This window comes from Natrix helvetica (assembly GCF_964273705.1).
Source record: "Natrix helvetica genome assembly, chromosome: 5".
NCBI classification, from domain to species: Eukaryota; Metazoa; Chordata; class Lepidosauria; order Squamata; family Natricidae; genus Natrix; species Natrix helvetica.
This window is the reverse complement of record NC_138551.1, coordinates 99090146-99113854: the sequence shown is the minus strand read 5'-3', so window position 1 is coordinate 99113854 and position 23709 is coordinate 99090146. Positions and strand designations below refer to the sequence as shown.

Genomic DNA, 23709 nt, shown 5'->3' with positions numbered 1-23709 from the left:
TGACAAGTTCAGCATTTTTAACTGCTGAGCCATCGCACGCCCTTCATTTCTAAGGCAGAGGGATATTTAGCTATTGACTAGTGTATTTGAGGTTGGCACTGGAGATTTTTACAATATTTTTTATGAGGATGGAATGAAACATTGCTGTTAAAATATGCTGCAAACCCACTCAAGCCCCATATATGTGTGGCAATCTCAATTTTAATATTTTAAGGCAGTCTACATATCGAAGCATTTAATTCCCATAAAAATTCAAATCTGGAACAGCAGCAGTTAAAAAGCAGCACTAAAAACATTAAGCAATAGTTTGAAGGGTCTGGATGAATAAAATGTATTTTGATACTCAAGGATATGAGTAGGTTTCCTATAAATAGCATACTATTCTGGGAGGGGGCACCACTACTGGCTCTCCCCACTTTCCCCCTCACCTCAATAGCAATACTGAAAGTTGGCAGCAAAGCTCCAACAGGGAGTGGTGTGGTTTTCTTTCATTTGTGTGTGGGCAAAACATCAAGCAAAACATGCATTTTGTAAATAATGCAGTTCACAGCTGGAAAATAAGTTTCATGCCCCCAAAGTAGGCAACTCTTTGGATACGGGGGTCCCAAAATGAGGAAAACATCTGTGCTTTGAACCACTCAGCTGTTTTAACTACACAGGCAAGCACTGTGTGGTCTTGCTTAGCGGTTTGGTGGTTGAATTTTAATATCAATGTTTGATTTATCTTTGGAGCAGCTGCCCAAATATTGATATGCAGTTCCTACAAATGGAATTTACTAGAAAATAGTCTTATTTTCAATTATTTTTGACCTAACTGTTTTATGTTTCTTGTAGCAATAAGCATCCACACTTTAATTACTGTATGTATGAGAGTGGGTTTGATAATAAAATATTTCCATGATGCAATTGATGGTGCTCTTTCAGCCTTATTCAAGTTTTTTTAATCCCCTTATTTCAAGGAATGAACTATATATATATATAGTGTGTTTGTGTGTGTGTGTGTGTGTGTGTGTGTGTAAAACAAATTATTTTCAGAGGTAGATTTCAGTAGGAACTTCTCAAGAAGGTTTTCTTTTTGATAGCAAAAGTCAGACTATTATGGCAAATTACTCTTACTGTTTATCTAAACTGTCCAACATGGTTATAAATTGAAGATGTTTTCATTGATTTCTGACCATGAAAATGAATCTTCAATGATAGCTGAAGTTCTAAAGAGCTCCCTCTGGCTAGGAAAAGATGGTTTTAGTGTAATATGAGACAACCAAGGAATATGAAAGAGTAAAAATATTACAAATTGTTGGCCCTATCCAACAAGATGCAGTTCAGTGGTGAGAAAAGAAAGGTCCTACACTTAGGGAGGCAAAACCAAATGCATAGGTATAGAACAGGTAATACCTGGTTCAACACTAGTCACTGTGAGAGAGACCTAAGTGTCCTAGTGGACCTCCATTTAAATAAGAGCCAGCAGTATACTGCAGCTGCCCAAAAGCTGATGCAGTCGTGGGCTGCATCAATAGAGGAATAGAATCAAGATCAGAAGAAGTGATAATATCACTTTATACCGCACTAGTGAAACCAAACTTGGAATGCTATATCCAGTTCTGGTCACCATCAGGGATGGGATTCTACCAGTTCGGACTGGTTCGGGCGAACCTGTAGCTCCAAAGATCAGCTGGGAGTGAACTGGTTGGCTCCCACCTACCTTTATCTTCTCAGCTGAGTCGTGTGGCAGAGCTGCGCCTCAGCTGTTTTCCTTTCCAAGCAGCAATCCGGAAGGTAAGTCTTCTCTAAACTGCGAAGGCGCATGCTCAGCGAACCGGTTGTTAAACCGGTAGGATCCCACCCCTGGTCACTATGATACAAAAAAGATGTTGAAAACCTAGAAAGAGTGGCGAAAAGAGCAACAGAGATGATAAGGAATCTGGTGGCTACACCGTATGATGAATAATTGAGAGAACTAGGTATGCTTAGTATATCAAAGTAAAGGACTAGGGGTGACAGATAACAATCTTTCAGTAACTGAGGGATTGTCAAAAGGGGATTGACTTATTAGATGCCTTAATCTGTGGGCAGAACAAGAAGCAATGGGTGGAAGCTTGTTAAAGAGAGATCCAACCTAGAAGGAGAAATATTCTGACAGTGGGAACAATGGAATATGTTGCAGGTGCTCCATCTGTGGAAGTTTTCAAAAATAGATTGGACAACCATTTGATTGGGATGATGCATGTTTCCTGCCTTGAGCAGGGGTTTGGACTAGAAGACCTCTGAGGGTTCTTTCAGTCCCATGATTCCATTCTAAGATTAGCCATCCATGGCTAATATTTTACGCAGTGACTTTCTGGAAGAACCTACTCTTTGACTTTTAGTGAACTGGGTACCTGTTAATGTTTGTTGACAGTTGTTTTTCTCCTTTTGCATAACTTGGACATTGCAGCTTACATGCATAGTTTCATCTCATCTTCCAAATCTTCCATATTACATGACAAACTCAATCCTATTTTAATCTCAAAAGTCTCTCAGTTGGTGCTTTTCATTCATTTTGAGATCATCAAAGCTTTGCTATTTTGCATGCAGAACTAATCAATCATTTCCCCCACTTTCTTTTGCAACTTCCTCAGTTTTTTTCCTGTCTGCCCTGTAGTAATACGTTTGCTTTGCCAACTTAATCAGTTATCCGTTGTCTCATTTTTTTTTTCTTCTCTTCTCTGAATTCTGAAAAGACACAGGGTGTCTTTTTTACCCTGTGCCCAACAAATCTATTACTTCTCCTGAAATGTTTTTCAAAGTTGCAGCATCGCCCTCCTTACTTATTTCTCAGCCATGAAACATCTTGAATACGAGGTTAATTCTTTTGAGAAAGAAGGAATATACTGAAGAAAAAATGGCAATAATTTTATTTTTGTGCTTAGCTTTGATGCCCCCAATCAGTTATAAAACAAATGAACAACTACTAATCTCCAGGCATCGGTAAGTGCACACGAGGCTCCACAGATTCCATGCTTGTTCCCGACAAATGCCCCTCCCACCTCCCCAGGTGTGCCTTGTGAAGGGGGGGCGGGGCACTCTCCTCCCTGGTAGCCGGCTCAGTCTGCATTGTTCTCGCCTTCTCTCTTCTCTCCATGCTCTAGGATCAGGAGGGGGAGCTCTGTCTCTCCTGCCCCTGCCTGTCTGCAAGCCTTTCTAATCCTGAAAAGCCTTCCCCTTCCCCAGTTTCCTCCAAAGTCAACGGAGCCACCCTCTTGATCTCTGTTGGCTCTTGTTCCAGTCATCTTCCCTCTCAGATTCAAACTCCCATTTAGTGTGTGTTGTAATAGTCCAAATGAAGGAGAACTGAAACATGAATGATGGCCTTCTGCTCCAGGAAATGTTGTATCTGATCCACGAGATGAAGCTGGTCAACCTTCTCCAGTCTCTGTATTCTCCTGTCTGCTCTACCTCTTCTCTCACGGTTTCTACCAGCACACCAGGCCCAGGCTTTACTAGAAGGTAGAGGGTCTTGCTGTCTCCTTCTTCAGAAGGCAGTTTCTACTTTCCTTTCATTCACTATGGTTTTTCCTATTTGTATCTTTCCACCTATGGGAACTATGGTGTTGGAGAAGACTCCTGCAAGTCCCTTGGACTGCAAGGCTATCAAACTGGTCAGCCTTAGAGGAGATCAACCCTGACTACTCTTTAGAAGGCCAGATCCTGCAGATGAAACTCAAATACTTTGGCCACCTAATGAGAAGGAAGGACTCACTGGAGAAGGGACTAATGCTGGGAAAGATTGAGGGCAAAAGAAGAAGGGGACAACAGAGAATGAGGTTGCTGGATGGAGTCACTGAAGCTGTCGGTGTGAGCTTAAATGGACTCCAGAGGATGGTAGAGGACAGGAAGCCCTGGAGGAGTTTTGTCCATGGGGTCACGATGGGTCGGACATGACTTTGCAACTAACAACAACATCTTCCCACCACTTGTGTTAATCTTCCTCTTTCTCGCTCTAATTCTGCTAACTTCTACTACTCTCATCTACAACTTTACTACTTCCTTTGTGTCATCTTTAAAAAAATGTAGTCCATGCCCCAATTATTTAACAATAAAGTTTTATTATGCAAATAAATTTAAAGATATTTGCAATTCCTGAATTAAATTCTGAAATAGCTCCAGGACCAACTCTGATGCATCTGCAAAAACTAGAGAAGAACAGATTTAAGGTAGATTCTCTAAGAGGCTTTAAAGTGATATTATTCATGAGCTATCTAATTTGGTTACAGCTGAAATTGGCCTAAATAAGTGGGCAGAGATAATTGCTTTTTTGTTCACTCAATTTTAGAGAAAAAGAGAAATAGTTATTGTCTGGATGGTCACTGTTTTGAACAACTTTTGAACAACAACAATTGAACAACTGAAATAATAACCCCAAATTCAGAACAATCTTGTATATTGACTTCCTTGTGGGCCAAAAGGTTCAGCCCTTCATTAGCTTCATTCTTAGCACTGTTCAAAATAAAAAAGAGCCTCTATACAGTATTAGCTATTCGGACAACACAGCTGTGCAAGATTAATACACTTGTTGATGCCTCTGAATAAATGTAAATCTATCCTTTTCAGTGGGGCAATTATCAGAAAAACAGTAATATGAAATTGGATTGTTTGCAGTGCTACAAACATTAAAATTCCCAGATAGGCTGAGAGAAACATCAGTATAAGAGATCACATAATTAGTAATACATACTTCTAATTTGCTCTCTTTGATTCTTTCCTGCAATTACTGCAGGGGAAAATCCATATTAACAATCAAATAATTTCAGGTTTTAAACTTAATCAGTGGTAATGTCTGGTTGAATGCAAGGGTCAAGACTAATAAGGGAGGTCGATAATTTTGTGAAGATAGATGTTTCCATCCCCCCAGATCTGCCTTTGTTTGCGAAGGAGTAGCTTGAAGTTCATGTGATATAAAACCATTGGGCTCTATGCTCAAGAGATTAATAAAATCCGCAGCAATACTTCACCAGGCAGTAATATATTTTCTTAGATATTGCAGTTTTAAAATAAGTCCCTCTTCGTACAATTGGTTCTGAATAGAATTTAGCAACTTTCTTGGTTAACTAATGTAACTACAGTAGGAAACACACTTCAGTAGTAATGGAGAACTTTTAACTACCCTCACAACAACTGAGAGACAAATCCACACCAACTGGGAAATTGAACAAGTTCCTTGTGAATCTAGCTGACAATTCTATCATCTAAAAAGTAGAGAAGGGAACTAGAGGGTCAGTTATACTAGACTTAGTTCTTAATAATGTTGCAGAACTTTGGGGGAGAGTGACTATGTCATATTCAAATTCTATATAATGCAGACACAAGCAATAGAAAAAAATCAAACATGTGTTAGACTTTAAAAGAGCTGACCTCAACAAGCTTAGAGAGAGCTTGGGAAAGATGAAAATATTGTAAGGGGAAAATAACTCAAGAAGTTGGGAAATTCTGAAAAATGTGATTATAAAACCCCAGCCCACCACTGGACTGAAAAAGAAAAATAAGAAATCCGAGAAGAAACCTGTAAGTTGCTCAAAGAACTCTGGTAAACTGAAGACAAAAGGATGTATAAAAGAATGGAAAGAGGGACACATAACTAAGGCAGAATACCAGCATGTAGCCCAAATCTGCAAAGATGAAGTCAGGAAAGCTAAAGCTCAGAATGAACTTGCAATAAATGTCAAAAATAATACTAAAAATGTTTCTTCCAACATGTGAAAAACAAAAAAACCTTATGGAAACAACCAGTCTACTAATGGGAGAAGATGGCAAGGAAGTGATGGGCAGCAGGGAGAAAGGAGAGCTGCTTAATTCATTCTTTGCATCTGTCTTCATGCAAAAGGAAAAATAGCCTAACTACCAAAACAGAATCAGAAAAGACAGATTAGACAAGTTCAAATCACCAAGACAAGATAGATCAAATCCCAGAGTTTTGAAGGAGCTGGCAGATCTGATCTCGGAACCATTGAACTATATTTTTCAAAGATTGTGGAGCACAGGGGAACTACCAGGGAACTGGAAAAGAGCTGACATTGTTTCCAGAAAATACAGACCAATCAGCCTGACATCAATACCCGGGAAGATCATGTAAAAGATAATCAAACAACAGATCTACAAAAACTCAAAAGCAAGTTATAACCAAAAGCCAACATGGGATTGTCAAAAACAGATCATGCCAAACAAATCTTATCTCATCATTGGACAAAGTAGACCTACATGGTATACTTGGATCTCAGCAAGGCATTTGACAAAGTAGACACAACCTACTTCTTTGGAAGTTAGAAAAATGTGGGATAGACAGCATCATCACCAGATGGATTTGTAACTGGCTGACCAACCGCAATCAACATGTAGTCCTTACTGGAACTACATCTACATGGAGGGAAGTATGCAGTGAGGTACCTCAAGGTTCTGCCTTAACCCCGGTACTCTTCAATATCTTCATAAATGATTTAGTGAGGGAATAGAAGGGGAACTCATCCCATTTGCAGATCACACCAGGCTGGTTGGACTTGCCAGCACCCTGGAAAATAGGCTCAAGATCCAGAAGATCTTGACAGACATGAAATTCATTGGTGAGAAAAGTAAAGTTTTACCCTTAGGCAAGAAAACCAAATGTATAGGTATAGAATAGATAGAACCTGGCTCAATAGCAGCAACTGTAAGAGGGATCTAGAAGTGCTAGTAGACAACCACTTAAATATAAGCCAGCAGTGTGCTGCAACTGCCAAAAAAGCCAATGAAATCCTAAACTGCATTAACAAGAGGGACAGAATCAAGACTGAATGAAATGTTAGTACTGTTTTTTTTATTAAAAGTTTTAATAAATTTTACAAATATTGCCCCCTCACCTTCCCTCCCTCCCCCCTCCCTCCCCACAACCTCCCAGAGCAAAATACAGGGTATAAACATTTAACAATCATATGCTAACATAAGCTAACTGAATTTGACATCCTACCTCCTCTTGTGCCTTAATTCCCCTTTTGTTATGCTAACTTTAGGTAAGTTGTAACATTCCTTATTCCTTCACTCATAAGCTCATAAGCTAATTGAAATTTTTTAGTCCGATATTTATTTTGAATATAGTCAATCCATCTTTTCCATTCGAACTTGTATTTCTCATCTGAGTGGTCCTTCAAGTATGCTGTAATTTTGGCCATCTCTGCTAGATTTATTACTTTTAGCGTCCATTCTTGAATAGTAGGCAATTCTTCCCTCTTCCTGTACTGCGCCACCAACAATCTTGCTGCCGTCGTTAAGTTCAAAATCAAATTAGTCTCTATAACTGAACAGTCTGTAATTATACCTAACAAAAACAACTGGGGGTGTGAACTTTATCCTTTTTTTTAAGTATATTTTGAATAACCCACCATATTTTTATCCAAAATGCTTTGACTTTTTTGCAAGTCCACGATATATGGTAATATGTAGCATCAGCACGATCACATCTCCAACATTTAGGTTGTAAATTCAGATACATACAAGATAATTTTTTGGGATCTAAATGCCATCTATACATCATCTTATAAAAATTCTCTCTCAAATTCTGAGCTTGCGTAAATTTTAAATTTGTTACCCAAATCTTTTCCCATGTTTCCATCATTATTGGCTCTTCGAAATTTTGTGCCCATTTTATCATACAGTCTTTAACTATCTCTGTTTCAGAATCTATTTCTATCAGTATATTATACAATCTTTTTATGTGCATTTGACTCTGGTCCCTAATTTGTTTTACCAGACTATCCTCATTTTGCGTGATACCAATTGTCTGGTCTTTTTTCCATTTAGCTTGTAACTGTCCATACTGGAACCAGGTTTGAGTTACCCCTTCCTCTCTTAGTACATTCAGAGGCTTTAACTGTAGTACACCTCTCTCTATATTAAGAAGTTCTCTGTATGTAATTACACCCTGTTTTTGTTCTATACTTATATTCTCTATCGCGTGTCTGGGTAGGTAGGTATCTTATCATTTAACCTATATTGGTATTTTTTCCAGACACGCAATAGAGCATTCCTTAATATATGGCTTTTAAAAGTCTTATCCACCTTCTTATCATATATTAAATAGGCGTGCCAACCATATACCAAATCATATCCCTTAATATTCAGAATTCTATCCTCTGTTAAATTAATCCAATCACTAATTGTTGTTAAAACTACTGCTTCATAGTATAATTTTAAATTGGGCATTTCCAAACCTCCTCTTTCCCGTATGTCTTGCATTATTTTAAGTTTTACTCTTGGTTTCTTCTCTGCCCAGACAAAGTTATTAATACCTTTCTGCCATTCTTCCAAATTTGCATCTTTTTAAAGTATTGGTATTCTTTGAAAGAGAAATAGAAACTTAGGCAAAACATTCATTTTTACTGCTGCTATCCTTCCCAACAATGACAATTGTAATTTTTTTCATTTATTCATCTCTAACTGTATTTTATGCCATAATGGTTCATAATTATACTTATATAATTTCCCATTTGAGGTTGTAATGTAAACTCCTAAATATTTAACCTTTTCTATTATCTCATATCCTGTTACTCTTTCTAGTTCTTTTTTATTTGTGGTCATATTTTTAACTATCATCTTTGTTTTTCCTAGATTTATTTTGAACTCAGATACTTGACCATATTGATTAATTATGTTCATTAGACCTATAGCTGATTTCCCCGGTTGGGTTAAAGTTACAACCAAGTCATCCGCAAATGCTCGTACTCTATATTCATAATGCCTGATCTTAATTCCCTGTAGATCATCTGATCCATGTATTCTATTCAACAATAACTCCAAGGTTAAGATAAACAATAATGGAGACAGGGGACATCCTTGTCTTGTTCCTTTTTCAATTTTGAAAGGTTCTGTTAAATTACCATTAACTATAATTTGTACTGTCTGTTTCTGGTATATTGCCTTGATAGATTGTGTGAAGTACTCTCCAAAATGCATCTTTTGTATTATTTTTATTAAAAATTGCCAATTCACTCGATCAAATGCTTTCTCCGTGTCTAAAAATAAAAGTGCTGCGGGGACTTGGTTGTTCTTCCCCAAATATTCCAATATATTAACAATTTGTCTAACATTACTTTTCATTTGTCTCCTCTGTATAAAACCGGATTGATCATTATGAATTGACATCAACCTATTTGCTAATATTTTAGCAAAGATTTTATAATCGGTATTAAGTAATGAAATTGGCCTATAGTTTTTTGGCTGAGTATGGTCCTGATCTTCTTTTGGGTTCAGGGAGATAAAGGCTGTTCTCCAAGATGGCGGTACCCTTCCTTCCATTTGAATTTTATTAAATACTTCCTTAAGTGGATCTAGCATTTCTAATTGTAATTTTTTTATAATAAACTGCTGTCAATCCATCTGTACCTGGGGCCTCCCCAATTTTTAATTGCTTAATTACCTGGAGAATTTCCTCTGTGGTTACAAGTTGATTCAGCCTTTCCCTTTGTTCATCTGTAACTGTAGGTATTTTCTCTTTCTCCAGATATCTATCTACATCTAAACCTTGTATTTTATCACCAGTGTACAATCTAGTATAATATTCTGAGAAGGCCTTTTTATTCATATCCTGTTGATAAACTTCTTTACCTTTGTATTCTACTTTCTCTATAGTACGAGACTTTTGTTTTTTCCTTAACATGTATGCTAGCCATCTACCTGGTTTATTTGCATTACAAAAAGTATTATGTTTAGCGTATATCAGATTTGTGGCTACTTGGTCTGACATCAACATATTGAACTGTTCTCGCAGTAAAGTAATTGCTTCTCTTATCTTCTTGTCGTCTGGATTAGATATTAACACCTGCTCCTTCTTTTTTATTTCTTCTTCTAATTCCCTTCATTTCCCCCCTGTCTACACCTATATAAGTTATTCAGATTTATTAAGACACCTCTCATGTAAGCTTTGCTTGCATCCCAAACCATTTCCATCGATGTCACCTTATGCATGTTAAAAGCAAAATATTCTTTCAATAGTTTTTTACATTCTTTAACGTTTCTCTCATATCTACCGTATTTTTCGCCCTATAAGACGCACTTTTTTACTCCAAAAAAGAGGGTAAAAATCTGAGTGCATCTTATAAGCCGAATGTAGCCACCTGGGTCCACTGTTCCCTGTAAGGTGCGTGGCAACAAAACACTGCACGGCAGTTTCCAGCTGCCGCGCGGTGTTTTGTACTGTCACAGGCTAGAACTGGCCGCCCGCAAAGGACCTCCCCGGACTTGTTTTGGTGAGTGCGGGGTGACTGACTCTAGTTCAGCAAAGCAAGCCCGGGGAGGTCCTTTGTGGGCGGCCAATCCTAGCTGCTTGCGCCCAGCACTGCGGCTAAAATAAACCCTCAAAGCCCCTGCCGCTACTGGAATATCTGCTGCCGCCTCCTCCTCCTCTAACAGCACCACATTTGCTGCCCGACGCTGCGGCAGATTTCCTGACAGTGAGAAGTGAAGCCGCCAAAGCTCCCGCCAAAGCTTCAGCCCATGGCAGCGGTGGCACATTTGGAGTGAAGCCGCCAAAGCTCCCGCTGGCGCCCCCGTTCATGGCAGCAGCGGCGGCGCGTCCCCCTCCACTCGGAGCATCTGAGCTGGGCACCGGGTTACCCTGCTGCCCCCTCCTCCTCTGCCGTGCCTTTGAGAAGCCATGAGGCTTTTTTTCCCCCTGCTGCCCTCCGCCGCCTTCCTACTGGCTCCCGCGGCTCATGGCTCCTCAAAAGCACAGCAGAGGAGGAGGGGGCAGGGGTAACGGGGCTCAGCTCAGATGCTCTGAACAGAGGGGGAGGCACCACCACCGCTGCCACGGGAGGGAGCCAGTAGGAAGGCGGAGGAGGGCAGCAGGGGGAAAAAAGCCTCATGGGGGACGCGCCGCCGCCGCTGCCATGGGAGCTTTGGCAGCTTCACTTCTCACTTCTCACGTGTCTCCCTCCACTTGGAGCATCTGAGCTGGGCAGCGCATTACCCTGCTGCCCCCTCCTCCTCCGCCGTGCTTTTGAGAAGCCATGAGGCTTTTTTTCCCCCTGCTGCCCTCCGCCGCCTTCCTACTGTCTCCTGCAGCCTCATGGCTCCTCAAAAGCACAGCAGAGGAGGAGGGGGCAGGGGGCAACGGGGCTCAGCTCAGATGCTCCGAACAGAGGGGGAGGCGCCGCCCATCTAGCGTTCTCCACCCCCAACCCCAAATCTCTCCGGATCTGCTTATTGCTATTGCTATTGCGCCCAGCTACTGTATCTCTTTGCTGCATGACAGATCCGGGCTGATTGGGGGTGGGTGGGTGGAGAACGCTAGATTGGAAAGTTAAAAGTTTTAGATGAGCCACCGGCTGGAGGGCTGGGGCCATGCAAGAAGCCCGCTCAGGCAGGGAAGGAGGGAAGGCGGGGAGGAGGGAGTGAGGATAGGAGGAGGAGGGAGTGAGGGAGTTGGGGGTGGAGAACGCTAGATGGGACACAATCAAACTTGATTCAAAGGCTTTGCCTATTGAGATCGGTGCGCTGCCATCCAAAATGCTATTACTACGATCTCTGCCGCCTGGAACCGCCCGGGAAGCGGCAGGTAAAGCGGGCGCTGCAGCGATCGTGGTACCAGCATTTTGGATGGCAGCGCACCGATCTCAGTAGGCAAAGCCTTTGAATCAAGTTTGATTGTGTCCCATCTAGCGTTCTCCACCCCCAACTCCCTCACTCCCTCCTCCTCCTATCCTCATTCCCTCCTCCCCGCCTTCCCTCCTTCCCTGCCTGAGCGGGCTTCTTGCATAGCCCCAGCCCTCCAGCCGGTGGCTCATCTAAAACTTTTAACTTTTCAATCTAGCGTTCTCCACCCACCCACCCCCAATCCGCCCGGATCTGTCATGCAGCAAAGAGATCCTCAGAAGGGAGGTGGAAGGAAGGAAAGAAAAGCAGACACGCTGGAGGGAAAGAGGAAAGAAGGCAAGCAGGCAGGAAGGAGGCAGAAGGAAGGAAGCACAGATAAGCAGGAGGGAAAGAAGGCAGGCAGGCAGGAGGAAAGAGGAAGGAGGGAACTGGAAGGGAGGCAGGAAGGAAGGGAAGGAGGAAGGGAGGGTGGAAGGAAGGATAGACAAGTAAGAGGGAAAGAGGAAAGAAAGCATCTGAATGTACTAAACACAAGTCTTCAGGGAAAAGATTGATACATTGTGAAAACTCAGCTGTCAGTTGATCTTAATGTTATGAAATGAAAAGTATGCCATTTGCAATTAACTTGGCATAAAATAATTCATTTGCATTTAATTGTTATTGTTCAAAGAACGTTCGGAAAAATGTTCGGCCCTCCAGCATGTTCACTTCATCCAATCTGGCCCTCTTTGAAAAAAGTTTGGACACCCCTGTGTTACATGGTTGACATAAAATTGTTCTTAAACTGCTGTTAACTTTATACAGTTGATATAAAATATTTTACTATAGTATTTGGTTCAGAATCTTTTTTTTCTAGATTTTCCTCCTTTAAAATTGGGTGCGTCTTTTATTCCGGAGCGTCTTATAGGGCAAAAAATACGGTAAATAAATTCTCATTTAACCTCCAAGATCTCCTAGATCCCTCTCTATATTCCAATTCCATCCAAACCGGATTATGATCTGTTAGAGTTCTCGAGCATATCTTCGTCTTCTTCACCCTAGAAAGTAAATCATTTGTAATTAGTATAAAATCAATTCTGGAAAAGGATTGATGCCTATCGGAGAAGAATGTGAAGTCCCATTCTTTAACATTCCGTTCTCTCCAAATGTCTCTCAGTTCCATATCATCCATCAACTTAAAAAAAGATTTAGGTAGTATTGTTCGTGTTTGAGTATTTTGCAGTAGTCTCTTCTTATCTTTGGTAGTGTCCATTACTCCGTTCCAATCACCCAATAGTATGCACGATCTATAATCCCATTGTGTTAATTTAGTATGAAGCAATTTATAAAAATTTTCTTGTTGTTGGTTGGGAGCATATACTCCTGTTAAGAATATTTTCTTTCCTTCTATTAATAATTCAGTTGCAATATATCTTCCTTGAGGGTCTGCTTTGATTAATTCAGCCTTTAAGTCTTTTCTTAAGTATATAACTATACCATTTTTCTTCTCTGGAGCAGATGCCACAAAGTATGATCCCAATCTTTCATTCATCAAGTATTTCTGATCCTGTATTCTAATATGAATTTCTTGCAAGCAAATTATATCGTTTTGGAATTGTTTCAAGTAGTGAAATATTTTTTTCCTTTTTTTATGGTGAATTTAAACCATTAACGTTCCAGGTTAGAAATTTAATTGTCATCTTCAGCTCCCTGAAGCTTTCTAAGAGCTGCCTGGAAATCTTGTTCAGATTTCACCTTCGGTTCCCCCCCTCCCCCCCCAGCTACTGAATTCGTGTTTGTAATTTCTTGTATTATTGTCTGGGTTTGCTGCATTTTCAATTCTTGCTCTTTACATTTAGTGGCTGCTCGAGTTTGTCTTTGTTCCATAATTTCTTCTGTCTCCTCAGGTAAATCCAGAGCTTGAGCAGCTCCCCCTTGTACCTGAATATCTTGTTGTCCGGTCTCGCCTATTTCTTTTCTTCCTTTAGGTCCTGGGGATGGGGGGCATCCAGCCTTTAATACATTGCTATAAAAATCTCTTGCTTTCCAAACTGTGTTAAGACGATACCTTTGTCCTTGATAATTCACCACCAATCCGACTGGGGCCTCCCATCTAAATTGAATCTGGCGACTTTTAAGTTCATCCACTAAGAATGTATAATCCTTTCTGGATCTCAACATTTTTGGGGGGATTTCCTTCAATACTACTATATCTTGTCCTGCCACTTGTAACTTATTTTTATAAGTTGCTTGCAGTATTTCATTCTTGGTTTTCCTGGTGACAAAATAAATTACAAGATCTCTTGGTAGTTGTCCCTGTCTGGCAATCCATGAATTAACATGGTAAATTTTATCGATCTGCCAGGCACACTCCACCTTTGGTTCACCAGTTAATTGAGCGAAAGTTTCAGCAAAAATATCTCTCAAATCTTCCTGGTTCTGTTCTTTCAAACCCCTTATTCTTAAAGCAAATTCCATTGTTCTATATTGTATCATTGTAACTTCTGCCTCTGATTTATCAATTTTACTTTGTGCCTCCTCAACTAATAGAAGTGCTTGGTTTTGTTTGCTTTGAAGCCATTTTGAAATATTCAAACAAACTTTTCAGCGGCCAGTTTATTAAGTCCAAAAAGTCCACCTATTCCCCCACGTTTGTTAGCCAAAATTGTTTTCTTTGATCTTAAACTCCTGAGTCTTTTAACATCATTAACAGGCAGTTAACAAATGTTGCCCCTTTTAAGTTTCACTTTCGACACACCCTTTATTATTCAATCGCCATCTTTAAGTCCCATTTCACCTTCGGTCTTGCCCCCCCCCCCCCCCGCCCACATCTTCTGAATTTGTGTTTGTAATTTCTTGTATTATTGTCTGGGTTTGCTGCATTTTGTCTTCACAGAGGGAAGTATATTACTCCGGAATTAAGGTTTGTACTTACAATTATCTTCGCTCCTGTTTTGCTCTGCCTGCATATCTTTCAAATATAAATCTAAACATTGGCAGCAAGGGTGGTCGGGCAAAAGCAGAAGCGTCCCGGATGAGGAGCTATGTCGGGCTTCTAGGGAGCTCTGACCCTTCGTACCCCAGGTTCACTCCTGGGGGTCCCGGGGAGCTGTGTCCTCGCCCGTCTGCTCACCCCCCCTCTTTTCCCGAGGAGGGAGTTTTCAAACCGCTAGACAGCTGATTTATGCTGTTCTAGCAGTTTATTACTCAATACGGGGCTGGCGTTCCCTAGGGAGCGTCTTCCAACGCCGACGGTGTCACCGGAAGCTCCGTTAGTACTGCTTTATAATGCCTTAATAAGACCACACTTGGAATATTGCAACCAGTTTTGGTCACCACAATATAAAGAAGATGTCAAGACTCTGAAAAGAGTGCAGAGGAGAGCAACAAAGATGATTAGGAGATGGAGGCTAAAAAAAATATGAAGAAGGAACTGGGTATGTCTAGTCTAGTGTAGTGAAAAGATGGACTAGATGCACATGATATATGAGGGGCTGCCACAAAGAAGAGGGGGGGGGTCAATCTATTTTCCAAAGCACCAGAAAGCAGGACAACCAGTGATTGATGGAAACTAATCCAAAAGAACCTACAACTAAGGAGAAATTTCCTGACAGTGAGAGAACAATTAACCAATGGAATGCCTTGCCTTCAGAAGTTGTGGGTGCTCCATCATTAGAGGTTTTTAAGATTGGACGACTATTTTTTTCAGAATGGTATAGGGCCTCCTGCTTGAGCAAGGGGTTAGACTAGAAGACCTTCAAGGTCCCTTCCAATGCTTATTTTGGTTGTTTCAGGAGAAATGTCTGCTGAATAAGAAAGCATGGGTTTTCTTCCTCTAACTGGTCCTCACAGTCAATGATGCTAAGACGTGGGGCAATTTAGCAAAACATGAGAAGCTGACTTAACTTGATTCAACCAAATAGGGATGAATGAGATCCAATAAACGGAGTCTTAATCCAGGAAAGATAAAGTTACCGTATATTCCACCGTATAAGGCGACTGGGCGTATAAGACAACCCCCTATTTTCAGGCACCCGCAAGCCAGCTGAAGGCCTCCGTGCTGCCGGGCTTTCGTAGTTTGAACTCAGCGCCTTCCTCCTCCGCGGCTTTTTGCTTGCCGGCGTTGCTTTTTTTCTGTTTTGGTTTTTGGTGTGGCCTTTCTTATAACCGGTGTATAAGATGACCCCCGATTTTAAAAATAATTTTGGGGAGTTAAAAAGTCATCTTATACGCCGGAAAATACAGTACAGTTTGTGGATTATGCATCTCTTCAGCAGAGTGATGCTTGGCCTGTTCTGGAGAAGTCCACACTCTTAAGAAAAGAGTACACTTCTCAGTTTAGGGATGCTCTTAGATGCATCACTATCACTAGAGGCCCCGGTGCTTTTTCAATTGATTCAATGACCTTACCTGGGTAACCATGCAACAGTTATTTGCACATTAAGAAGTTCCTGCTTCAATTGCTGAAATGTGTTCTATGTGGGCTGTCTTTGAAAAGAGTCCTGGACCTTAGTTCAAAATAGAGTGGCTGGACAGCTCAGTGAGAACGGATGATGAACATATGCCAATTCTTCACTAGATACCAAATTAGGTTTCCAGACCCAAGGTCTGTTTTTTCTGTATGTACCTATTCAGACCAGTGTGTGTGTGTGTGTGTGTGTGTGTGTGTTCACGTGCACGCACGCTTTCAAGTAGTGGTGGGATCTTGCCAACTTAACAACCGGTTTGGTGATCGCATGCTTTGTGCGCGTGCACATTAAAAAAAAAAAAACGTACTTTCTGCGTTACTACTGGGGAGTAACAAAGCTGAGGTGTGGCAATCTGCTCTGCCGCTCAAATCAGTAATGGCTAACCTTTTTGTCATCTCGTGCCAAAAGCACGCCCCCCGCATCCATAATGCAATGGGCGTGCGACACGGCTCTGCATGCTCCTCCCCATGTGCACCCCAATAACCCCGTCCCACTCCCACATATGCACGCGACACCCTCGTGACATATTTGGGGCCTAGTAGGCCTCCCTGCAGCCTCCTAGGAGCAGAAACGAGCCACGGGGGAGGGGGGGCGCACCGCACCCCCACCCCACCCCCGCACCTGATTTTGGGCCTAGTAGGCTGCTTTGCAGCCTCCTGGGAACAAAAACAGGCTGGGAGGGAACACTGCACCCCCTGCGCTCCCCCACCCCCCCGCACATACGAATGTGACCCCCCTGCATATGCGTATGTGTCTCCCACATGCACCCACACACACATGCGCGGCAGAGACCCAAAAACCAGCTGGCCGGCGGGAGGCACACATGCATATGCGTGGTAGAACTGACCTGGGGTGATGACTCGTGTGCCTGCAGAACGGGCTCTGCATGCCACCTGGGTTACGTCTGCCCTAGATTCGCCCTCACAGCTCTATAGCAATATTAGCACTGATGATGTTACCTAGTTTGGGTAATGAAAGCTCTGCAAGAAAAACAACAAACAAGCACCAGAGAGCAACTCATTTAAACCCTAAGCTAAAAATATCCTCCTTTATTAATAGTCAATGTCTATGTTATTCTTGAAGAAACTAGTTAGCAAGAATTAGGGGAGACAAAAGACCCCCTAATCCAGTTTAATTTTAACTTGCAACTTAAGTGGGAATTCTCAAAAGAGAAAAGACACAAGAAGATGAAATACACAGCAGGGAACATGAAATATGGTTGTTATAAATTTAGACTGGATTCCTTCAAGGGCCAATACGTTGTACACACAATAATTTTCACTGTAAAGCAAAAAGCTCAATATCTTGTCCTTAAGATGTTTACTGCTTCAGGGACAAAATTATTGCCGCTTCAAGCTAGCAAATTGAATAGTTGTGTTGGGTGTCTTTGGGGTGCAACCAATTAAAGCTTTTGTTGGTTCCATAGTAAGGGGAAAAAAAGGAAGACTCTTCCAAATCCTTTATTTGTTCTGTGCTCATAATATCCAATTTTCAATTATGTTTGCATTTACTACATTTCTCAGTAAATACAATGATTTTAATTGTAACAAAATTAACATTTTTGTCACTGCAGATTCTTAGCTGCAATGTGCTGCTAGCACTTGGAAAATTCACATTAGGCCTATCAATTAGGAGATAAAATAAATGTATGGTCAGCACATAAAATGAAGGACGTGCTTTTACTTGCCAAGGACATTTTTTTCTACAGTGTTTATGTGATGAAATGACTATGGACTTAATAAAGCAGTAATATTAATTATTTAATATTTAATTTGATAACCAGGAAGTAAACATACATTCATAGCTAATATCTTTTTGATTGGAAACCCTCCAAGAGTGGCACACCTGTGCCTCAGATCATAGACAGACACCCAAATAAGGTCCTTTAGCAGGGGTGTCAAACCTTGGGAACTTTAGGGTTGTGGACTTCAATTCCCAGAATTCCCCAGCCAGCCATGCTTAAAGTTTCGAAGGTTGGACACCCCTGCCCTACAATGTTCCATCCAGTGACGTGCAGTCAGTGGAGGCAGGGGAGGCGGAGCCTCACCACTCTCATCATGAAAATAAAAAAGAATTACTCCAGGAAGCTGTGAAAGTGGCTGGGAGAGGCGCGCGGCTTGGTTTAGCCTCCCTGGACATCTCAGCAGCAGCCCCAAGTGTGCCGATCTCACCATTTTTTACATCGGGCGAGCCCAGGATCCTTGCAAGGGGAATGGGACGTGTGCAGGAGGCTCCTCAGCTCCAGCCTCAATCAGCGCAGCCGTGGTCCCCTTCATCTTGCCTCAGGAAGGAGGGGAATGGGACCACGTGTGCAGGGGAAGGGGATCGCGGCTCTGCTAATCTGAGGCTGTGCGCTGAGGAGCCTCCTGCACACGTGGTCCCATTCCCCTTGCAAGGATCCCGGGCTCGCCCGATGCAAAAAATGCCTAGGTACCGTGTTTCCCCAAAAATACAACCTGTCCCGCACTCACTGACCTAGCGTTATCCTGAAAGCGCCAAGTTACAGGAGCCAGGGGTGGGGGGAGCGCTCACGTTGCTTGCCGCCTTCGGTATACCGCTAGGTTGGGGAGTGCCTGCTGCCGCCGCCCGCTACCACCCCGCGCCGCCGCCCCGCGCCGCCGCCGCCCTGCTCCGCGCCGCCGCCGCCCTGCTCCGCGCCGCCGCCGCCCTGCTCCGCGCCGCCGCCGCCCTGCTCCGCGACGCCGCCGCCCTGCTCCGCGACGCCGCCGCCCCACTCCGTGCCGCCGCTGCTGCCCCGCTCCGCGCATAACTTCCAAACTCCAAAACTTCCAGCATCGGCCGCCCTAGGAGTGCTCTCTATGGTGGGCCGGCTGCTGGAAGACTCTGTCCGGAAAACTCACTGTCCGGCAGCCGGCCCACCAGAGAGAGCACTCCTAGAGTGGCCAATGCTGGAAGTTTTGGAGTTTGGATGTTATGCACGGAGCGGAGCGGGGCAGCGGCGCCGCCGCGGGGCGGTGGCGGCGCGGGGCGGCGGCGGCGCAGGGCGGCAGTGGGCGGCGGCGGCGCGTGGCGGCAGCGGGCGGCGGCGGCGCGCGGCGGCAGCAGGCACTCCCCAACCTAGCGGTATACCGAAGGCGGCAAGCAACATGAGCGCTCCCCCCACCCCCGGCTCCTGTAACTTGGCGCTTTCAGGATAACGCTAGGTCAGTGAGCGCGGGCCAGGTTGTATTTTCGGGGAAACACGGTACCTAGGCATTTTTTACATCGGGCGAGCCCGGGATCCTTGCAAGGGGAATGGGACTATGTGTGCAGGCGGCTCCTCAGCGCACAGCCTCAGATTAGCAGAGCCGCGATCCCCTTCCCCTGCACACATGGTCCCATTCCCCTCCTTCCTGAGGCAAGATGAAGGGGACCGCGGCTGCGCTGATTGAGGCTGGAGCTGAAGAAACTTCTCCGTTTGGGCTGCGCCCCTGCGATCGGAGCAACCACGTGGTTTGATGATGTCACCAGCCTCACCAGTCATAAACGTCACCGCACGTCACTGGTTCCATCTATGCCTCTGATTGAAATTGGGCTCTCATCTTGGGGCAAGAATATGTTTATTGATCAATTACAAAAGTCACTTTAAGTATTTTGCATATTAGGATTAAAGTAATAGTACTACACTAATAAAACTGTCAGGGTTCCAAATAGCATCCAAAATAAAATCAGAGTCCGAGGCAAAGGATTCCTCAAAGTCCCAGTTTATTAAGAGAGCCATGTTGGCACATCTAAGGAAACCCGAATCTGAAAGCTTCCTGGTTTTCCCACCCAGTTGAAAGTTCAAGATCTTGCCCTCACACCCACAAGTCCATCACATGGTCCAATCTTCCACTGCCACAAAGACAGATTCTTCCCATCCAAATCGGGCCAGGTGCAAAATTGACTTTGACTTTCTAAGAAGAAAGTTATTATGGCTACATATTACCCAACTCCACATAACCCTCCCTCCCAGTTTCTCACAATAGAAAGTGTGGCAGGCCTGAAGTCTCAAAAGAAAAGATGGCTTGCAGGCATGACAAAAACAATGGTAACCAAACAGCAGTAATCAGTCAAGTGCACCAGGGGGAAGAAACACAGTCATAATCAAAGACTTAAATGCACAATTACCTCAATCTACCTCAATTTTGCAGCTTTGCAAAAGTGCAGAAGGGTTGGGTCCTTGGCGGGAATGCTTATTCCATTTTTATTTCTGAAGGATAACCTGTTCAAAAAGGAACATATAAGCCCCCGAATTCCAAATAATTGAATGGTGGGCCTTGTTTAGTGACTTCAATTGGGATGGGCAGCCTTGTTGTTAAGTGAAGCAAAGTGGAAGCGCAACTGTACTTACAATGTTATTTCACCTTCCTTTTGGGAAGGTCATAAATTTGAGGATTGATCACAAAGTCATTTTTTTCCATCACTGTGGTAACTACAAACAGTTGCTGAACATTTAAGGCAGTTGCAAACCAAGGATTACCTGTGTGTTTTCCACCGCTTGAGCTATCTTCCTCAGTTGACCATACAAAGTTCCTACTTCCCCTCCTCTTTTCCCAGAAGAGTCTTGTAGTATTTTTTTCACATCTAATGCAATACTCTACATGCAATACCTGTTAGTTTTTCTGAAGGCCCTATTAGCTTAGGGAGCCATTGAGAAAATAGAACAGAATAGAATAACAGAGTTGGAAGGGACCTTGGAGGTCTTCTAGTCCAACCCCCTGTTTAGGCAGGAAATCCTACATCACTTCAGACAAATGGCTATCCAACATCTTCTTAAAAACTTCCAGTGTTGGAGCATTCATAACTTATGGAGGCAAGCTGTTCCACTGATTAATTGTTCTAACTGTGAGGAAATTTCTCCTCAGTTCTAAGTTGCTTCTCTCCTTGATTAGTTTCCACCCATTGCTTCTTGTCCTACCCTCAGGTGCTTTGGAGAATAGCTTGACTCCCTCTTCTTTGTGGCAGCCTCTGAGATATCGGAACACTGCTATCATGTCTCCCCTAGTCCTTCTTTTCATTAAACTAGACATCCAGTTCCTGCAACGGTTCTTCATTATGTTTTGGGCAGAGCCAACAGCTGTAAAAACAAACTTTAAGCCCAGGAAACGGAGAGAAAGCCTAAGAAAAGAGCTCAGACTGCATCCATCTTCATTCTGTAGAATATATGAGAGAGGGAAGGGAAAATGCAGTCAGGCCTTCAAGATTCTGTTGCTATAGCTTGCTTGCTTGCTTCTCTCTCTGATTTCTTCATTTCACTACAAGGTCATTCTGGGTGGCTTACAAGGTTAGAAGCAATAAAACTCTCTCTGTGTGTATGTATATATATATGTATACATATTCAATCCAGGTAGCTCTTGGGTTATGATGGAAATTGGGACTGGGATTGCTGTTGCTAAGCAATGCCATTATAAAACCTGATGTCATGTGACTTAGTGATGGCAATCCTTGTAGTCCCAAGACCACACAGGTTATTAACTAAGAGGAAGGAGTCCCAGGCTGGGGGTGCATGGGAACTGTTGGGGGGTGCATAGGTAGGTGCTAGGGAGCATGCGTGAGCCAGTGGGGGGGGATGGGGGAGGCGGTGTGGTGGACAGGTGTATGCTACAGAGTGGAAGGGATCTTGTACTCCATAGCAGGACTCCTCAGGAGAAAAATAGCAGGGATGACTTATAGCAGTGCCTTGAAAGGTTCTCTGGCAGTTTGCCCAATGGCTTTGCTTGTGAGATGCAGGCAGGTGTTGGAGAAAATGTCCTTCTGGGTTCAGCTCCAATTGGGGGAAAAAGACACTGGAAACATGGAGGCTGCTTAGAAAGATGGTTTAATGGTGGACAGGATCACATGGCTTGAGCTCCTGAACAGAAAAGGGGGATCACATGCTTCCAGATGTTGGGTGAAGAAGTAAAGAGAAAGAATGGCTGAAAGTTCCTGGCTTTATACTCTGTTTGGCCCCACCTCTCTGTTTCCTGTTCCTGCATAAGAAATGTATTCTGATTGGTTGTCAGACTCCCATGGGGACATGCAGGGGCAACTCTTTAGGTTGTGCTTTGAGTCCAGGTTTGGTTGAGCATTGCTTCTTCCCAGGTGCCCTGTGGTGAGATGGGTAAAGGGCTAATACCTAATGCCTTAATCCCATCACCCTGGAGCTGAAGGGGAGAAACTCTTTATTATGTAGAATAATAGACTGGCTTGGGCATTTTAATGGTCCATTAAGAAAAATGGGGGCTATTATGAGTGAGTCTGTTTCCTGTCTTAAAAAATGTTTCTCCATTTCTGATCCAGGGAAATATAGTATTTTGCCTTTTCAATATTTCCCAGGATATTTCATTTCTCTAGGAGAGGGTGGGTGCTAACTTCCTACACAGGGAAGGTTGCAAATGACGTCTGTGGGATACTTCAATCCTTATATGTGTTTGCCATCTTTTACATTGGGCCTTCAGGCCTGCCACATTTTCTACTGTGGGAAAATGGGAGGGGGGAATTATATGGAGCATGGGAGATATATAATCTAAATAACATTCCTTTCTCAGAGACTCAAGGACATCTTGCCCTGCAGCTGCGATGGTGTGACTGGGAGGCATCTCCAGTTTTGGACAGTGCCTGATTGGACCATGTAATGGACATGTGGGTGCTGGGCAGGGACTTGAATGTTCATTTGGGTGGGGAAGACCTGGAAACTTTCAGAGTCGGGTTTTCCCAGATGTGCCAATATGACATCTCTAATAAAATGGAACTTTGAGGAAACTCAAGTCTCGGAGTCTTCTTTCGTTGGGGGTCCATCTGGAGGAGAATGATTATCTAGACCCGCGCCAGTCCGGCTTCCGACCCGGGCAAAGCACAGAGACGGCCTTGGTCGCGTTGGTAGATGATCTCTGGAGGGCCAGGGATAGGGGTTGTTCCTCTATCCTGGTCCTATTAGATCTCTCAGCGGCTTTTGATACCATCGACCATGGTATCCTCCTGCACCGGTTAGAGGGGCTGGGGGTAAGGGGCACCGTTCTATGGTGGTTCTGCTCCTACCTCTCCGACCGGACGCAGCGTGGGTTGACAGGAGAGCAGAGGTCGTCCCTGAGGCCTCTCACTTGTGGGGTGCCGCAGGGGTCAGTCCTCTCGCCTCTCCTGTTCAACACATGTATGAAACCGCTGGGTGAGATCATCCGTGGTTTTGGGGTGGGATATCATCTGTACGCTGATGATACACAGCTGTACATCTCCACCCCGAACCACCCCAACGAGGCCGTTGAAATGATGTCCCGGTGTTTGGAAGCCGTACGGGTCTGGATGGGTGACAACCGACTCAAACTCAACCCCTCCAAGACGGAGTGGCTGTGGCTTCCGGCCCCCCCGGTTCAACCAGCTAATTCCAACACTGGCCATTGGGGGCGAGCAACTGGCCCCCATGGAGCGGGCGTGCAATTTGGGCGTCCTCCTGGATGCCCGGCTGTCCATGGATGACCATGTGGCAGCCATGGCGAGGGGGGCGTTCCACCAGGTTTGCCTGGTGCACCAATTGCGCCCCCTATTGGACCGGGATGCCCTCCGCACAGTCACTCATGCGCTGGTGACATCCCGCCTAGACTACTGTAAGGCTCTCTACATGGGGCTTCCCTTGAGATGCACTCGAAGACTGCAGCTCGTCCAGAACGCGGCCGCGCGGGTGATATTATACTCCCATATAATACCT

The 23709-nt window shown here is 43.7% G+C and overlaps 1 protein-coding gene across 1 annotated transcript in view; it reads left to right on the top strand.

Moving 5' to 3' along the window:
* CTNNA3 (catenin alpha 3) overlaps positions 1-23709 on the top strand; it is a 245297-nt gene that overhangs the window by 24598 nt on the left and 196990 nt on the right. The gene's annotated exons all lie outside the window — the stretch shown is intronic.